Source organism: Anabrus simplex, chromosome 1 (genome assembly GCF_040414725.1).
Source record: "Anabrus simplex isolate iqAnaSimp1 chromosome 1, ASM4041472v1, whole genome shotgun sequence".
In the NCBI taxonomy this organism is placed as follows: domain Eukaryota; kingdom Metazoa; phylum Arthropoda; class Insecta; order Orthoptera; family Tettigoniidae; genus Anabrus; species Anabrus simplex.
The window spans coordinates 1,176,681,823-1,176,700,167 of record NC_090265.1 but is presented as its reverse complement, the minus strand read 5'-3'; the positions used below and the strand labels follow the sequence as shown (position 1 = coordinate 1,176,700,167).

At 38.1% G+C, this 18,345-nt stretch overlaps 1 protein-coding gene across 1 annotated transcript in view; it reads right to left on the bottom strand.

The window, feature by feature from the left end:
* LOC136877289 (uncharacterized) overlaps positions 1–18,345 on the bottom strand; it is a 107,391-nt gene that overhangs the window by 81,366 nt on the left and 7,680 nt on the right. Inside the window, exon 2 of the mRNA XM_068225438.1 lies at positions 10,300–10,350. The gene's annotated coding sequence lies outside the window, so the exon portion shown is untranslated. The remainder of the gene's footprint in view (positions 1–10,299; positions 10,351–18,345) is intronic.

Genomic DNA, 18,345 nt, shown 5'->3' with positions numbered 1-18,345 from the left:
GTGGCATTGTATAGTAGTGAAACATGGATGATAACTAGCTCAGAAAGAAAAATGATAGAAGTTTTTAGATGTGGTGTTACAGAAGAATGCTGAAGGTGAGATGGATAGGTCCAATCACTGATGAACAGATACTGATTCAAATTATCAAGAGAAGATTGATTTGGCTAAATTTGACCAGAAGAAGAGATAGAATGATAGGACACATCTTAAGACACCCAGGACTTGTGCAATTGGTTTTTGAGGGAAGTGTAGGTGGTGAGAACGGTAGGGGTAGACCAAGGTATAAATATGACAAGCAGATTAGAGCAGATGTAGGATGCAGCAGTTATGTAGAAATGAAAAAGTTAGCATGGGATAGGATGGCATGGAGAGTTGCATCAAACCAGTCTACGAACTGTTGACTCAAACAACAACAACAACAACACAGAATAAGTTTTCCTTTAAGTTAGTTAGTACATAATATATTCTTTAGGTATTAATTTGATATCTTTCTGTTATTATCTGCTCTCCATTTATCCCATAATTTTTCATCAATAGTAATCTTAAATTGTATTATTGTTATTCCTTATCTCATGAACCACAATATTTTAAATTCATGCTGTAAAATTCAAAAAATTGTATGTGGTTAAGTGGAGCCCTAACTTTGCCAATAAATAAATAAATAAATAAATAAATAAATAAATAAATAAATAAATAAATAAATAAATAAATAAATAAATAAATAAATAAATAAATAAATAAATAAATAAATTTAATTAATTAATTAATTAAATAATTAAATAAATAAATAAATAAATAAATAAATTTAATTAATTAATTAAATAATTAAATAAATAAATAAATAAATAAATAAATGACCGACCAACCAACCAACTAACTAACTAACCAATGTGTGCTAGGCAAGACTAGTAGTGAGATAGTTTGCCATTGCTTTCATCACTATTACAGTATGAGCAAGGCATTTCACAGCCTCCTGACACTCTAATCATGATCTAAATGTTATTATCGAGCATTACCCATAGTCAGTAATTCCCATACTTTCACAGTCATAAATGAGGCTGAGACTTCAGTGGAAGCTACATTTTGCTCTGGCTTGTGAATATAACAGTCATTGGCATTGATATAATCAATAATGTCTATCTTAGGGAGCCATGATTTTATTCCCAACCATTTCATGAGGGATTTATAACATGAAAAGTCATGTTCCAGCAGTTTGGATTCCACATAAAACTAGAGGTCCTGCAGCTATGATCATGATATCAATAGTCATATAAACTACAAATTTGCTTGCTCACTTATTTGTACCAATATCATTCTTGCTACTTTTATTTACCTTTGGCTTATGAAAAAAAAAATCTTGAACCCACCCAGCTTTCACTTCTGTACAGTAAAGTTGGTCTGAAAGAAGTGCAATGTCAGGATAATTTTGCCCACAAATTCACTTTCTTATAAAAAATATAATAATTATTCCTTTTAATGGAATGTTTTATATTTCTAGCATTCAATACTTACAGATATAACTAAGTTACATATTATGTTAGTACATGTTTCAGTCAGTGCGACCTTCTTCAGGTAATTAATTTATATGTTTACTTAATAAATTGTTGAGTTCTTCATTTTCTTATTACAAAAGGGTCCACCAGTTCTGATGTTATTCTCACATTTCTAACCTGGTATTCAATTCTCTTATGTTTCTTCCCAGCCATCATCATCATCATCATCATCATGATTATTATTATTATATATATATACACTGACTGACAGAGCAAATGCAACACCAAGAAGGAGTGGTCAGAACTTTATGCCAATTGCAGGGTAGACTGACGTCACTGAGGTATGCTCATGATGTGAAATGCGCCGCTGTGCTGCGCACGTAGCGAACGATAAATGGGACACGGCGTTGGCGAATGGCTCACTTCGTACCGTGATTTCTCAGCCGACAGTCATTGTAGAACGTGTTGTCGTGTGCCACAGGACACGTGTATAGCTAAGAATGCCAGGCCGCCGTCAACGGAGGCATTTCCAGCAGACAGACGACTTTACGAGGGGTATGGTGATCGGCCTGAGAAGGGTAGGTTGGTCGCTTCGTCAAATCGCAGCCGATACCCATAGGGATGTGTCCACGGTGCAGCGCCTGTGGCGAAGATGGTTGGCGCAGGGACATGTGGCACGTGCGAGGGGTCCAGGCGCAGCCCGAGTGACGTCAGCACGCGAGGATCGGCGCATCCGCCGCCAAGCGGTGGCAGCCCCGCATGCCACGTCAACCGCCATTCTTCAGCATGTGCAAGACACCCTGGCTGTTCCAATATCAACCAGAACAATTTCCCGTCGATTGGTTGAAGGAGGCCTGCACTCCCGGCGTCCGCTCAGAAGACTACCATTGACTCCACAGCATAGACGTGCACGCCTGGCATGGTGCCGGGCTAGAGCGACTTGGATAAGGGAATGGCGGAACGTCATGTTCTCCGATGAGTCACGCTTCTGTTCTGTCAGTGATAGTCACCGCAGACGAGTGTGGCGTCGGCGTGGAGAAAGGTCAAATCCGGCAGTAACTGTGGAGCGCCCTACTGCTAGACAATGCAGCATCATGGTTTGGGGCGCTATTGCGTATGATTCCACGTCACCTCTAGTGCGTATTCAAGGCACGTTAAATGCCCACCGCTACGTGCAGCATGTGCTGCGGCCGGTGGCACTCCCGTACCTTCAGGGGCTGCCCAATGCTCTGTTTCAGCAAGATAATGCCCGCCCACACACTGCTCGCATCTCCCAACAGGCTCTACGAGGTGTACAGATGCTTCCGTGGCCAGCGTACTCTCCGGATCTCTCACCAATCGAACACGTGTGGGATCTCATTGGACGCCGTTTGCAAACTCTGCCCCAGCCTCGTACGGACGACCAACTGTGGCAAATGGTTGACAGAGAATGGAGAACCATCCCTCAGGACACCATCCGCACTCTTATTGACTCTGTACCTCGACGTGTTTCTGCGTGCATCGCCGCTCGCGGTGGTCCTACATCCTACTGAGTTTATGCCGTGCGCATTGTGTAACCTGCATATCGATTTGAAATAAACATCAATTATTCGTCCGTGCCGTCTCTGTTTTTTCTCCAACTTTCATCCCTTTCGAACCACTCCTTCTTGGTGTTGCATTTGCTCTGTCAGTCAGTGTATATCTAATTCGCTGGGGCCATCGAGGACCACGTTAAGTCTTGTTGCATTTGACACTGAACTTGGCCTTCTTTAGAGCCCAAATTTCCCTCATTCTTTGTGAGTGGGCCTGCTTACGCTCCTCTGTCCAAGGGGCACCGTGTCTTCTCTTCGGTTGCTCGTCTCGGTTTAGCCCGTTCGTCAATATTTTCTTGCGGAAGAGATCTCTGTTAAAGGCATCTTCAGCTGAGATATGTAGCATTTGCAGGTCTTCTTTGGTATTTCTAAACCAGGGAATTGTGGTTTTGGGGTTTGAATCAAAAAAGTGAAAGATTTCTTTAGTTAACTTTCTTCTGTCCATTCTTTTCAGATGACCGTAAAATCGTGCCCGTCTTTTTCTGATTGTGTCGGTAATTTTCTCTATTTTGCTGTAGACTTCCTTGTTGGATCTCTTTTGATGGATTCCATTTCTGTACTTTAATCCCAAGATTCCTCTCACAATTTTGCATTCTCTTTTCTCCAGTTCAATTATTATTATTATTATTATTATTATTATTATTATTATTATTATTATTATTATTATTATTATTATTATTATTATTATTATTATTGTGCATTTGGCCCTCTAAGGAGTGCATAGAACCATTGGTTAAGATTGGTCTTCTTGTTTTTCTTATCTTCCCAAGTTTCCTTATCCTCGCACTATGAATCTGTCATCTTTCTTGTGTCCGTACAGTTTTGAGTTTCAAATTTTTTTTGGTTCCTTATGTGAATTTACCAGTTTCTTCCTTGGTACCTTATAGTTATAAATATATTTAAAGTAATGTCAATTAGAGTATCGTTCTAGTGTATGGGTCCCTTACCAGAATTACTTAATTCGAGAAGGGGTAAAAATACAAAGGAAAGCAGCATGATTTGTCCTGGGTGATTTCCAACAAGCGAATAGTGTTACGAAAATGTTGCAAATATTGGGCTGGGAAGACCCGAGAGTACGAAAATGAGCTACTGAACTGTTTCTAGTTGACAGTGGGGAGATGGTGTGGAATGACATTAGTAGATGGATACGCTTGAACGGAGTTTTTAAAAGTAGGAATAATCATAATATGAAGATAAATTTGGTATTCAAGAGGACAAATTGAAGTAAATATTCATTTATAGGAAGAGAAATTAGAAATTGGAAATAACTTGGCTTGTTAAAAGGACCTATGACTTCGGGCAGATGAGTCCCTATGGGTGGGGTGATGGTCCCCTGGGTGGAGGAAATGCCCCCAAAATCCATAAAGCAGCATCTGTAACCCAGGTTAGGGGTGGCTGCAGCTCCTGTACTGTGCAGCAGCAGTTAAGAGAATGTCTGCAACGAATGATCATTTATATGACAACAGCAAAGACTCCACTGCATATGAGAGAAGGCTCGTAGATTACAGTATTACCAAGAAAACTGTATGGAATATGACTGAAGTGAGTTATGATGATATAGTGGCATAAGATGGGACCCTCAGGTTGGAAGACACTCAATATGCTACTGAGGAAGAGCCTCGAATCCTTCAGAGTACTGGTGATGCTAATGATATAGCAAATGCTGATGATGCTGTCATTCAGGAAGAGACAATCATCTTAGGAATTACAGAGTTACAATGGACTGAAATTGGTCATTTCAAATCAGGAGAACATGTAATGTATTACTCAGGACATGAGGAACAGAAAGAGCATGGTGTGGCTCTTTAATCAACCAGCAGAAATAGTGTGAAGTACATCTACAGTATGTTCTGGGAAAAGCTCTTGGCCATTTGTGCAGAATATTGTAAATATGTGAAATTAAATTGTTACATTCTCATTGTGTTTGTGCCTTTTCTGCCTGATTCCTATTGTTGTTCATTTTTTCTAAAGTGACATTTTTTTTTAAATTTGAGAATCTCTGATTAGTGGGCGGGCCTGCGCTCACCCGGCTTAGGTATAGAAACTGCCACTGTCTTTGTTCATTTCTGATCCTGACATTGTTAGTTTTCTAGGCCTAAAGAATTCTTCATTATCTTGCCTTCAACAGGCCTGTGCTGTCTTCATCTGGCATCTCTGTTCTTCATGTAATCAACTCTCTTCTCTCCATTTCAGTAACTACTGGATGGTTTGAGTAGGTCAGTAGTTGCTGTTGCTGGTTCCAGGCCTGGATAAAGAAGAAGGCTTGCCATTCTGCCATAAAACAGATGCCTCAATAATATCCAAGGCCCCCTGGGACAAACAGTCCTGGTTGTATTCAGAGTGAGCAATTGCTCAAGAGGAAACTAAAGTTTACAAGCTTGATGGTATAATGGAAACAAACTATTACCCCAAGGGGTAACTATTTGCAGGAATCCACCATCATTGACAAGTGACACGCTCACAAAGAGTATTGCACTTATCTCAGTTGGATTCTGGTTGGGATGCAACATCATGCTGAAGAAAAGTTGGAACATCTTGGAAACCCCAAACAGTAAAACTCAGACACAAATTTAAGACTTTTCTGGCATACTTCAACATAAACTCACTCACACAAATCAGCAAAATGAAACAACTGACCAAAGCCCTCCATGAAAACAATCTGTCTGTAATAGCCAGAGCCATATTCAGGCATGGGCCTTATGGGCCTGAGACCAGGAAATTTATGGGGCAACAAAAATGAATAGGTGAATAGTTTGAAAAGGAGATTTTAGAATGTGCACACTTTCATAGTATTCAAAAGCAAAATCTCCCTATGTCTACAATGGATTTTTTGTTCCACTTATTGGAAGGCACTCAATAATAATAATAATAATAATAATAATAATAATAATAATAATAATAATAATAATAATAATAATAATCCACAGAAAAATTATCTAATATTGCGGCAGACCTCAGGAAAAAAAGGCTAAAATTTTATGAACATGTTAAGAGGCTTCCAGAAACTAGACTAACCCACCAAGTTCTTGAAAGAGTTCACAAGCTGAAAAATTTTCCTTGGATACAACAAACAAAAGCAGACATGAAGAACGCACAAATTCTCTGTGAAGACATTTTGAATCGAAATATATATAGAAAGAAAATTGACAATTGGGAAGTTACTCCAGAGAATGAAGTACCAAAAAGAGCAGGTACCAAGTGGACGGAAGAAAGGAAAAGTATCTTTAGTCAACAGATGAAAGCATCCTGGATCCTCCGCAAACAAAATCATAAATAAAGCTTCGTGTGTTCTGAAAGGGACCATTCACGCATAATAATAATAATAATAATAATAATAATAATAATAATAATAATAATAATAATAATAATAATAATAATAATAATAATAATAATAATAATAATAATAATAATAATAATAATAATAATAATAATAATAATAATAATAATAATAATAATAATAATAATACCTAGCTCAATAGCTGCAGTCGCTTAAGTGCGCCCAGTATCCAGTATTCGGGAGTAGGTTCGAACCCCACTGTCAGCAGCCCTGAAGATGGTTTTCCGTGGTTTCCCATTTTTACACCAGGCAAATGCTGGGGCTGTATCTTAATTAAGGCCACGGCCGCTTCCTTCCCACTCCCAGCCCTTCCCTGTCCTGTCATCGCAATAAGACCTACCTGTGTTGGTGCGACGTAAAGCAACTAGCAAAAAAAAATAATAAGAATATCACCACAACGTTAAAACACAGCCCCTTTGGTGCTACATATGGGTATCAAAATGATAGACTTCGGGCCGCAACTTGGTCAAGCGGGCAGTGAATCAACACTATAGAGATACCCGCGTGGCATTGGGTGAATCGAGAAGACCACTAATTTCCCATAATACCAAGAGTTCTGGAGAAGTCTGCGAAAGTGAAAACCATTTTTAATTCAGTTTGTGAGAGTTTTATCAAATTTTTTTCATGTTACGTACACAATATGGATGCTTGAATACAATTAATTGGCCCAAAATATTTCAGATTAGCAGAAGAGAAGGGAAAGTGAATTAGTGTCTCAGACACCAAAATTAGATTTGTTTTTCCACAAGAACAAAACTATAACTCCAACAACGTCCTCTCATGCAATTGACGAAAATAAAAATAATGATACCAGCGCAGAACATCCACTTTTAGTTATATTTTCATTGGGTCTACTACTGAAACTGAAAGTAAAAAATATGAAGACAATCTGGTAGTTATATTTTAAAACCAAACAATGACTTTAATTTTTGGGTTATGAATGATGTTACTAGGGGCCACTATGCTAAATGGTGAGTAAAATAAATTAAGGACATTTTCTGTAATTCTATGTGAAAACATCCAGACAAACAGTAATTCCTGACAAAAGTGCTGATTTAAAGAAAGCTTTTAAATGGAGACATCATGAAACATCAATCTAGTTTATTCCTGCAGCCAGGGATTTGCTTTTGTGCTTCTTTATGGAGGGATATACAAATTTGCATCAACTGGCTTCAATGGTTGGACGCATGGAAATCAGCAGTTGATGGAAACATGAGAATTCCCACTCTCATAGTTGTGATTATATGCTAATGTTTGCAGGAAGGGGTAGTGTATTTTGCAGAGGTGACAGCCGTCTGCTATCACAGTTAGAAAAAGAAGAAGAGGAAGTTAAATGTTGTAAATGTGTATGCCAGAGATTAAGTGCCATAGTCAAGAAGCTATCCTCTTATGAATTAGCATTCTGGAGTGAAGATAAAGTATTTGGCCCTGTCAGAAATGTCAACTTTTTAATGTGTAGAGAGGTGAATGAATCCAAATATTATTCAATTATTGTGGATTCCACATGTGATATCACACATAATGACCAACTTAGCTTTATTCACAGAAATGTGACTAATGCTGTAATTACTTTCTTCTCATCTCACAGTCTATGATGTAGGCAATTGTAGGGATCAAACTTATGACAGTGCCACTAATATGTTTGGAATATATTCTGGATTGTAGGCAAGAATCAAAGAAGCCAGTTCATTAACATTTTTCACACTATGTTCAGTCCACTTTCTCAATTTAATGGAATTAAGTGCAACAAGATTTTGTGGATTGGCTGTATTGTTTTTTTGAATTAGTGATAAAAATAAACTCAGCATCTACCCAGTGTTGGAATGTTTAAGAATCATTTTTCACATCTGGGAAACCTTTCTCTCAAAGCACCGTCTGGAACAAGATTGTCTGCTTGAGAAGATGCATGTAAGTAATTTTGAAGCCATTATTAAAAATCCAAAATATATAAAAGAAGATGAAAATGAGAAGTCAGTCACTAAAGATGAAACAAAAGGAATTTGAAAAAACTGAACTCTTTTATGACTGCAGTGTGGGGAGTTATTCCAGATTCAGTGCTGTTAGTGTTAAGTTACAGTCTGAGGAAATGGATGTTGGTACAGTGGGGGACTTGTACAAACACTGCAATTGCTTTCCTGAATTAAATGAAATTTTAATTAAATATCTATAGAAGTGTTGATGAGAAGAATGTACAAAACATTCAACAGATGGTAGAAACAGAGGAAAGTAGACTCAAACAAATTAAGAAGTGCAAGAGATTTTTCGATGAGGTGTCTGAATCTGAAACTGAACCAGGAAATGAAAATGACTGATTTAAACTGTCTCCCACAGAACAGTTATAATAGAGATATTGGAAGAAACCATCACAGAATTAAAAACACAAATATCTGTATACAATGAATTTTCCGAAAGATTCTCATTCTTACCAAACCTCGGAGAAATGATCGTCACGAAATTCACAAATCAGCTGACAAACAGCAACATACTCACCCATCAGATATCGAAGAAGCATTTGGAACAGAATACATCCATCTGAAATCCTTTCTCTTGGAAAACAAATACTTTCATTGGCACTTCCAAACAAACTTCTGATAGCAAAACCCTCCACGACTTATATCCAAATGTGTACAAAGGTTTTAAGATATACTTATCTACGCTTGCTACTAACTGCTCAGCACTTGTGAGGATTACAAACTATTTATGTTAATCCAAACACAAAAACAACCAATGCATCTTGCAGTACTTGCCATTGAAAGTGATTTAACTATAGAGTATGAAGATGTTACAGACAAATTTGTTCATTAAAAAGCAAGATGTAAGCCACAATCCTGTTAATCTGTATTTGTATTATTGTTAATTGAAAAAAATAGTTTTTTCATCTGTATTATTATTATTATTATTATTATTATTATTATTATTATTATTATTATTATTATTATTATTATTATTATTATTATTATTATTATTATTATTATTATTATTATTATTATTATTTAATGGTAATGTTATTTGATATTTTACCTCAGAGGCATTGTTGCACTGTAATACTTTATTCATTACTGTATATAAAATTAATAATACTGTAATAGCAATATTGGCTTATCAAGCTTGGAAAAAGGAGTGAAAAATTCTTTGGGCCCAGAGGTATCGTAATAGTTGAATTTGTCTCTGGTAATAGCACTGCAAAAAACCTGCTTCACTGACAAAGACATTTTTGAATCAGATCGGTATAATTTTTTCAAGAGCAATGCTCAAGAAAGGAGTAATAGAGAATACCTCAATCTTCAGCACGGTCTTTGCAATCAACACCTCAGTCCTTAGGGGTGTTTCAAACTTTGAACCTGTAAACAATAGACTATCCCTACTATACCTGTGCTGTGCAAACAAAACATATATGTTAATCATATCCATTCCCTGACTAACGACCAAAACTGAAAGGATTATGAGAACACAGATTTTGGAACACTCTCACTACCAGAATTGTAGAAATTCCAAAACACCATGTCAAAAGAAGTGGGTGATTTAAATGCACATCTAGAATGAGAACAGAAATACACACATGTCATTCAGCAATACCTGGCTCACATGAGAACCAACAACAGCTTGTTGAATTATGTGAGAATCATAACCTCCAGCTGATGTCCACCCACTTTCATCACCTTCCCAGAAAACAAATACATAGCAATCTCCAAACAAAGCAATGGGAGAATTCCAACTAGACTATGTTACAATATCTTAAAGGTACAGTCCCAAAATAGTGGAGATCATAGTCAAGAAGTTTTAGACCATTATGTTTCAAAAGTTAACTTCAGACCCATCCCTTTGGATAGGAATCTGCCCTAACCCGCTTCAACACAAAGAAACTCAAATAAAAAGTGAATGAATTCAGAGAACTCACCCAGGCAGTGGACTTGGACGTTAACCGTACATAAAAGGCAGATGGTTCCAGCTGCAAATGAAGTAGCAGATGTTAAAGAGAGGAAGAAACACACCTGGTGGTACAAACATTGTGAACGTGCTTTGATGAATTGTTTACATACCTGGAAAATGTACTGCATGCCCAAATGAGAGGAAGACTGGAAAATCTACAAAGCCAAATGGGCACAACAGCAATGATATACAGAGTGAGAAACACAAGTACAGAAATGAATAAATGAACAGATTGAACAATTCCAGAAAAGTGAGTCCTGAGAATATTACAGGGGTTTTAAAAGGAAGATACAAGGTAAAAGCCTCCCTCACATTGTTTTCATAGGGAAAATGGAACTTTAACAACATCAAATGAAGAAAACTGTGAGGTCCTTGCCAAATACTTTGACAATCTTCTACATGGTGAAAAACTAGTTAATGATATCAGAATCAACAAATCAACATGCTAAAACCAGCTGTCTTCTCCCCTGGATCATGAAGAGATCAAAAGCCACTTAGTGAGGCTGAAAAACAAAAAGGGCTCTGGTGAAGACTCAATGATATTAGAACTATAGAAATATGCCCTAGAAGAAGCAATGCACTTCTTGCATAAGACCGTTATTGACATATGGGGGAAAGAACAACTACCGGTACCAGAGGACTGGAAGGTAGCATTAATCCATCCTTTACATAAGAAAGGAAATATCAAAGATGTAAATAATTATCCTGATATCTCATTACTCCCAGTAACATACAAGATTTTATCATTATCCATTCTAGAATGACTAGAACAGCAAGTTGAGTGCTCACTTGGAGAATACCACAGAGGTTTCAGAAAGATCAATCAGCAGCGGCACAAATCCTCAATCTTAAAATGATAATAAGATATAATAAGATAATAAGATATCATACTGTATGTTGAGAGGCCAAACATACATGTGTATATTTATAGATCTCAGAAATGCATATGACTCCGTTGATCATGATGTGTTGCTTCAAATGGTTTTGTCATTTGGATGCGCTTGTGAACGGTTGGCTGTTGAGAGAGCTCTTGCATTATTGTAGTGATAAAGTAGTTAAAACCTATTGAAATTGTTTCAGTTTTATGTGTGTGTGTTCCATTTAGTGCTTCTTATATATTGGTGTTTAGTGCTTGTTGGTAGAAATTGGAAGTAGTGATATTTACACTGACTGACAGAGCAAATGCAACACCAAGAAGGAGTGGTCAGAACTTTATGCCAATTGCAGGGTAGACTGACGTCACTGAGGTATGCTCATGATGTGAAATGCGCCGCTGTGCTGCGCACGTAGCGAACGATAAATGGGACACGGCGTTGGCGAATGGCCCACTTCGTACCGTGATTTCTCAGCCGACAGTCATTGTAGAACGTGTTGTCGTGTGCCACAGGACACGTGTATAGCTAAGAATGCCAGGCCGCCGTCATATTAAATTAAATAACATGATTCGCCTGTAAACTTCAATTTAAAAAGAAGTTAAAGGGAATACATGGTAATTTCACTGAATAATTACGGTACTTAACAGTTTTGGATTGTTGACGTTTCTATTAGAATTGTTGATGATTGTTGCTACAGGCATATGGTAGTTGTGTAAATAAATACAAAATCAGCTGATTACTATATTCCGATAATTTGCATACTTTGTATATAATTTCCACCTTCGTTTATTCATCGAGTAAAAGTTAATAATCAAATTCCTATATCCCAATAATATTGCAGTTCAAGCCCCCGGCGTAGTTTTGACAGAAACTATTGTAGACAACCTCTTATTTTTCAGCATTTAAGGACACTTTTATTCTCCGTCCTGCGTAGTAGGGAAAATAATAGTAATCCACCAGCGGTAAAAACCATATTTCAGCTGAGAATTGTAGTGTAGGTACAGTATATTTAGATAGTACTGTATCTTGCCTGCTACATTTGTGTGTATCTTTCGTGTGTATCTATTAGAACATAGTACTAATAATAACCTGTCTGAGTATTTAGCTTTGTTCGTAATCTTTGAGCACAGTAGTTCTTGCAAATTTCAAACTTACAATTTTCATTTTTTTCTTGTGCTTAGTAGTGACATACGGTACCGGTATTGTAATTAGGATACGTCTGAACGTAGTTTAAACTTATTGTAGTGTACTGTACAGTAGTATACGAGTAATATCTTATTAGAATTTAGCGTGCTTATTTTAGAATATTATTGTAAAATATTTGTGTAGTACCGGTATAGTAGAGGTATCTGTAGAAACTCCCTTACTAAAATTCTGTTGTTGTAATTAGGATAGGCTTAATTGCAGTATTGTAGTATTGTAGTGTAGTCGTATATTAATGACCTTATTGTCGTGTGATCTTTAGGTCCTATCCCAGACAATATATCCCTCCGTTCATTATTTTCACATAAGTTATTTATTTTTCCTTTTATTTTGATTCTTTTTCCATAAAGAATGGCTAAGGAGTGCAAGTGTAGGGACTGTGGGTGTGATGAGGCATTGAAGGGTATGAGGGAGGAGTTGGAGAGTTTGAGGGAGATAATTAGGATTCTCACAGAAGACAGGAAGGAAGATAGGACCCCCTCAAACAATGTACAGGTTACAGTAGGTGTACAAGTGGGAGAGGAAGGAAAGGGGGGAGTCGTAGAAGGTGGTCTAATGTTCTAAGGAGAAGGAGATTGCAGGCTAACGGCTCTATTCAGGATCAGAATTCAGGACAGGTGTCTGTGCGAAATGAGTATGAGCTACTCCAGGTAGAGCAACAGAGATGAGGAGTAGGGAACTGTTGCTGACATGTATGGAAGTAGGAGGAAGGGAAAAGGTAGGAAAGGGAAATGTAGAGTATAGGATAGGAAAAGACAGATGGAACAGGGTTATGGGAAGGAGAAAAGGGTGGAGGAAGTAGCTTCTGCAGCTATCAAGAAAGGGCTGACCAGGAGGGGATCAAAGGAGGTGGGTAGGGTTGAGGCTCTGGTCATGGTGGATTCCATCGTTAGACATGTGGGGAAAGTGTGTGGAAAAAAGGGAACCAGGGTAGAGTGTTATCCAGGAATTAGGTTGAGGCAGATGTTGAGGAAAGTAGAAGAGAGGGAGGAGGGGAAGGAGAAGGTGGTAGTGTTTCACGTTGGTACCAACAACGTCAGGTAAGCTGATATAAGTACCAACATAGTTGGGGATGTGTGGGATCTGTTAAATGCAGCACGGGTGAAGTTTAAGGAAGTGGACATTGTTATCAGTGGAATTCTGTGTAGGAGGGATACTGACTGGAGGGTGATTGGGGATTTAAATGAAACTATGGAGTGGGTATGTGGGAAACTGGGAGTGAAATTTCTAGATCTTAATGGGTGGGTAGGAAATAGGGATCTGCACTCAGATGGCCTTCACTTAAACCACAGTGGTACGTATAAGTTAGCAGATTTGTTTGGAAGGGTAATAGGGATGTACATTCAGAGAAACGGGGTTGTCTAGGGAGTGGTGATAAGAGTACAGAGATCTGGAAGTCAAGTAGGGATGACATAAAAATGTTAGTGTTGAACTGTAGAAGTACTGTAAAGAAAGGAATAGAATTAAGTAATTTAATAGATATATATTTACCAGATATTGTAATAGGGGTTGAATCATGGCTGAGAAATGATATAATAGATGCAGAAATTTTCTGACAGAACTGGAGAGTGTATCGTAGAGATAGGATAGGAATGGTGGGAGGGGGAGTATTCATTCTGTTGAAATAAGAATTTGTAAGCTACGAAAAAGTTAAAGATGAGAAACATGAAATTCTAAGTGTAAGGCTCATTTCTAAAGATAATAGGCAACTTGATACACTTGGAGTGTACAGAGTGGGAAAGGGTAGTGCTGACATGGTTTCAGAATTATTTGATAAGATAATCAGCTATGTGGGAAACGACATGGAAAGGAATGTGATTGTTGTGGGGGGGGTCTGAAATTACCAAATGTCAATTGGGAAGGAAATGCGAACGACAAGAAGCATGACCAACAAATGGCAAATAAGTTAATATGGGAAGGACAGCTAATTCAGAAAGTGATGGAACCAACTAGAAGGAAAAATATCCTGGAAGTGGTGCTGGTAAAACCAGATGAGCTCTATAGTGAAACCAAAGTAATAGATGGCATTAGTGATCATGAAGCTGTTTCTGTCCTAGTTAAAAATAAATGTGTTAGAAAGGAAGGTCTTAAAAGTAGGATTATTAGGCAATACCATATGGCTGATAAAGCAGGCATAAGGCAGTTTTTAAATGTAACTATGATTGGTGGAAAACGGTAAAAAATAATGCAAACAGACTCTGGGATGAGTTTAAAGCAATTGTTGAGGAATGTGAAAACAGGTTTGTACCTTTAAAGGTTGGTAAGAAATGGTAAAGATCCAGCTTATTATAATAGAGAAATAAAGAGACTAAGAAGGAGGTGCAGACTGGAAAGAAATAGAGTTAGAAATGGATATGGAAGTAAGGAGAAATTGAAGGAACTTACTAGGAAATTGAATCTGGGAAAGAAGTCAGCTAAGGATAACATAATGGCAAGCATTATTGCCAGTCATACAAATTTTAGGGATAAATGGAAGGGTATGTATAGGTATTTTAAGGCAGAAACAGGTTCCAGGAAGGCCATTCCAGGAATAATTAATGAACAAGGGGCATGTGTGTGTGAGGATCTTCAAAGGGCTGAAGTATTCAGTCAGTAGTATGTAAAGATTGTTGGTTACAAGGATAATGTCCAGATAGAGGAGGAGACTAATGCTAAAGAAGAATTAAAATTTACATATGATAATAATGACATTTACAATAAGATATAAAAGTTGAAAACTAGAAAAGTGGCTGGAATTGATAAGATTTCTGGGGAAATACTAAAGACTATGGGTTGGGATATAGTACCATATTTGAAGTACTTATTTGATCATTGTTTGCTTGAAGCAGCTATACCAAATGAATGGTGAGTTGTTTAGTAGCCCCTGTGTATAAAGGAAAGGGTGATGGACATAAAGCTGAAATTACAGGCCAGTCAGTTTGAAATTCATTGCATGTAAGCTTTGGGAAGGCATTCTTTCTGGTTACATTAGACATGTTTGAAAATTAATAACTGGTTTGATAGAAGCAGTGGTGGTGGGCTCTTAGGAGCACATGAGTACATGAACACCCAGTTTTAATACAACTTTAAGCATTCATGGATAATTTTAAACTTTCCTTTCTTTCGACCTGATTTCAACAATCAATCAAAAGCATTCGACGTATATCGAGGCTCCGTTACACCGACAGTTGTTCATTATGACTGGCATTGCAGCAAACACACTGGATAATGCACTATTGTGCTGAAGACTATATGCATGCGCAAAGCAGATGACGTCATGGTTTATGCACTGATATTCCCATTAGTGAGGAGCACGGTAAGGTACGTGCCTTGCCGTCTTGAACAATCCTCAAACCAGTGGCAGTATTACAGTTTACCACAAGGGTCTGCCACCTTCCCTATTACGGTTAGCCACAGCTCCCCAGGAGCTACTATTGCATTACATTACCGGCAGATTTCGCTAGTAATTCTGAATAGGCATTTTCTACCTCGTTGTGAACAAGTGTTCGCAATCGCGGGAAGAAGTTTGCTTTACCTTGTGATTGGAAAATCTTTTCAAGTGAAATTTATTTGTGTGTTGTGTTTTGCTTCTCTGTTTGTATGGTTTGTAACCATAATATTCTTTGTGTAAGAGGAAATTAATTCAGTTCAGGTAATTTTAACCAGCGAAATATTAACCGTCTGCCTCTTTGGTGTAGGCCCTAGTGGTTAGTGTGATTAGCTGCCACCCCCAGAGGCCCGGGTTCGATTCCCGGCTCTGCCACGAAATTTGAAGAGTCGTACGAGGGCTGGAATGGGGTCAACTCAGCCTCGGGAGGTCAACTGAGTAGAGGTGGGTTTGATTCCCACCTCAGCCATCCTGGAAGTGGTTTATCGTGGTTTCCTACTTCTCCTCCAGTCAAATGCCGGGATGGTACCTAACTTAAGGCCACGGCCGCTTCCTTCCGTCTTCCATGTCTATCCCTTCCAATCTTCCCATCCCCCATCAAGGCCCCTGTTCAGCATAGCAGGTGAGGCCATCTGAGCAAGGTACTGGTCATCCTCCCCCATTGTATCCCTGACCTAATGTCTCACGCTCCAGGACACTGCCCTTGAGGTGGTAGAGGTGGGATCCCTCACTGAGTCTGAGGGAAAAACCAACCCTGGAGGGTGAGCAGATTAAGAAAGAAATATTAACCTATCAGGAAAAGTTAGAAATTAAGTCTTGTACCTGACAGACCAGACTTGATTGTCAAAAACGTTATGAAAACTGGCAAACGCGAGTATAGGCGTAAGTTTAAGAGGGAAATGTACGAAACATGCAAGTGGCTCTGTGGATGTACGTCTAGGAGTGCGCTTTTTTTGTTTGCCCTATTTATTGTTCAACAAAGAAAGATGTGTATGGAATTTAGCTGGGTGCACAGACCTTGCTCATTTGAGTGCAAAAATAAATTAACATGAGAATTCTCATGCACACAAAAATGCCAGTATTGAATTCCCTATGGTAGTGTTGTCTGTAATTTCCAAGACGAGAATAATATTAACATGTGATACAGCAGAACCCTGATTAACCGAGATAATTTGGAGACTATTGGGGTCAATTCAGAAACAATTATTTTAAAAAATTGACTGGTAAATGCAGTACACATTATTTCTATGCTTCTCGTCATGCCCAGGTGAACTTCGTGCTATTTACAAACAAGAATAGTGCTCGCATCGTTCAATATTTGCAGTGCAGTAAAGTTATTATGAATTTTACTTTTGTTCTACACTAACACAGCCAGCCCCGTGGTGTAGGAGTAGCGCATTGGCCTCTTACCTGGATGCACCGGGTTCGATTCCTGGCCAGGTCAGGGATTTTTACCTAGATTTGAGGGCTGGTTCGAGGTCCACTCAGCCTATGTGATTACAATTGAGGAGCTCTCTGAAGGTGAGATGGCGGCCCCGGTCTAGAAAGCCAAGAATGACGGCAGAGAGGATTCGTCCTGCTGACCACACAACACCTCATAATCTGCAGGCCACCGGGCTGACCAACAGTCGCTTGGTAGGTCATGGAGTTTGGTTTTGTTCTCCACTAACACCCAGGTGAACTTTGTGCTATTTAAAAACCAAGAATAGTGCTCGCATTCTTCAATATTCGCAGTGTAGTAAAGTTATTATGCATTTTACTTTTGTTCTACCTAACAGATTAGTCTAGTATAAAATTTATCCTCGGTTACAGGGGTTCTACCATATAATTTGTGAAAAAGGAACTGTACAAGGAACTTTTAGTGAAGTGATTTATGTACCTATGTTACTTTTTTGTTGATTTGAGACATGAATAAAAATGTTGTTGTGAACCCTGTAAAAATTTTGTCACGAGCTGCCACTGGATAGAAGGCAGTTCGGTTTTAGGAAAGGTTATTCCACTGAAGCTCAACTTGTAGAATTCGAGCAAGATATAGCAGATATTTTGGATTCTGGAGATCAAATGGACTGCATTGCGATTGACCTGTCTAAAGCATTTGATAGGGTGGATCATGGGAGACTACTGGCAAAAATGAGTGCAATTGGACTAGACAAAAGAGTGACTGAATGGGTTGCTATATTTCTAGAAAATAGATCTCAGATAATTAGAGTAGACGAAGCTTTATCTGACCCTGTAATAATTAAGAGGGGAATTCCTCAGGGCAGTATTATAGGACCTTTATGTTTTCTTATATATATATATATATATATAAATGATATGAGTAAAGAAGTGGAATCAGAGGTAAGGCTTTTTGTGGATGATGTTATTCTGTATAGAGTAATAAATAAGTTACAAGATTGTGAGCAACTGCAAAATGACCTCGATAATGTTGTGAGATATTGATAATCGGGGTTAAAAGTCAGGTTGTGAGTTTTGCAAATAGGAAAAATCCTCTCAGTTTTAATTACTGCGTTGATGGGGTGAAAGTTCCTTTTGGGAATCATTGTAAGTATCTAGGTATTAATATAAG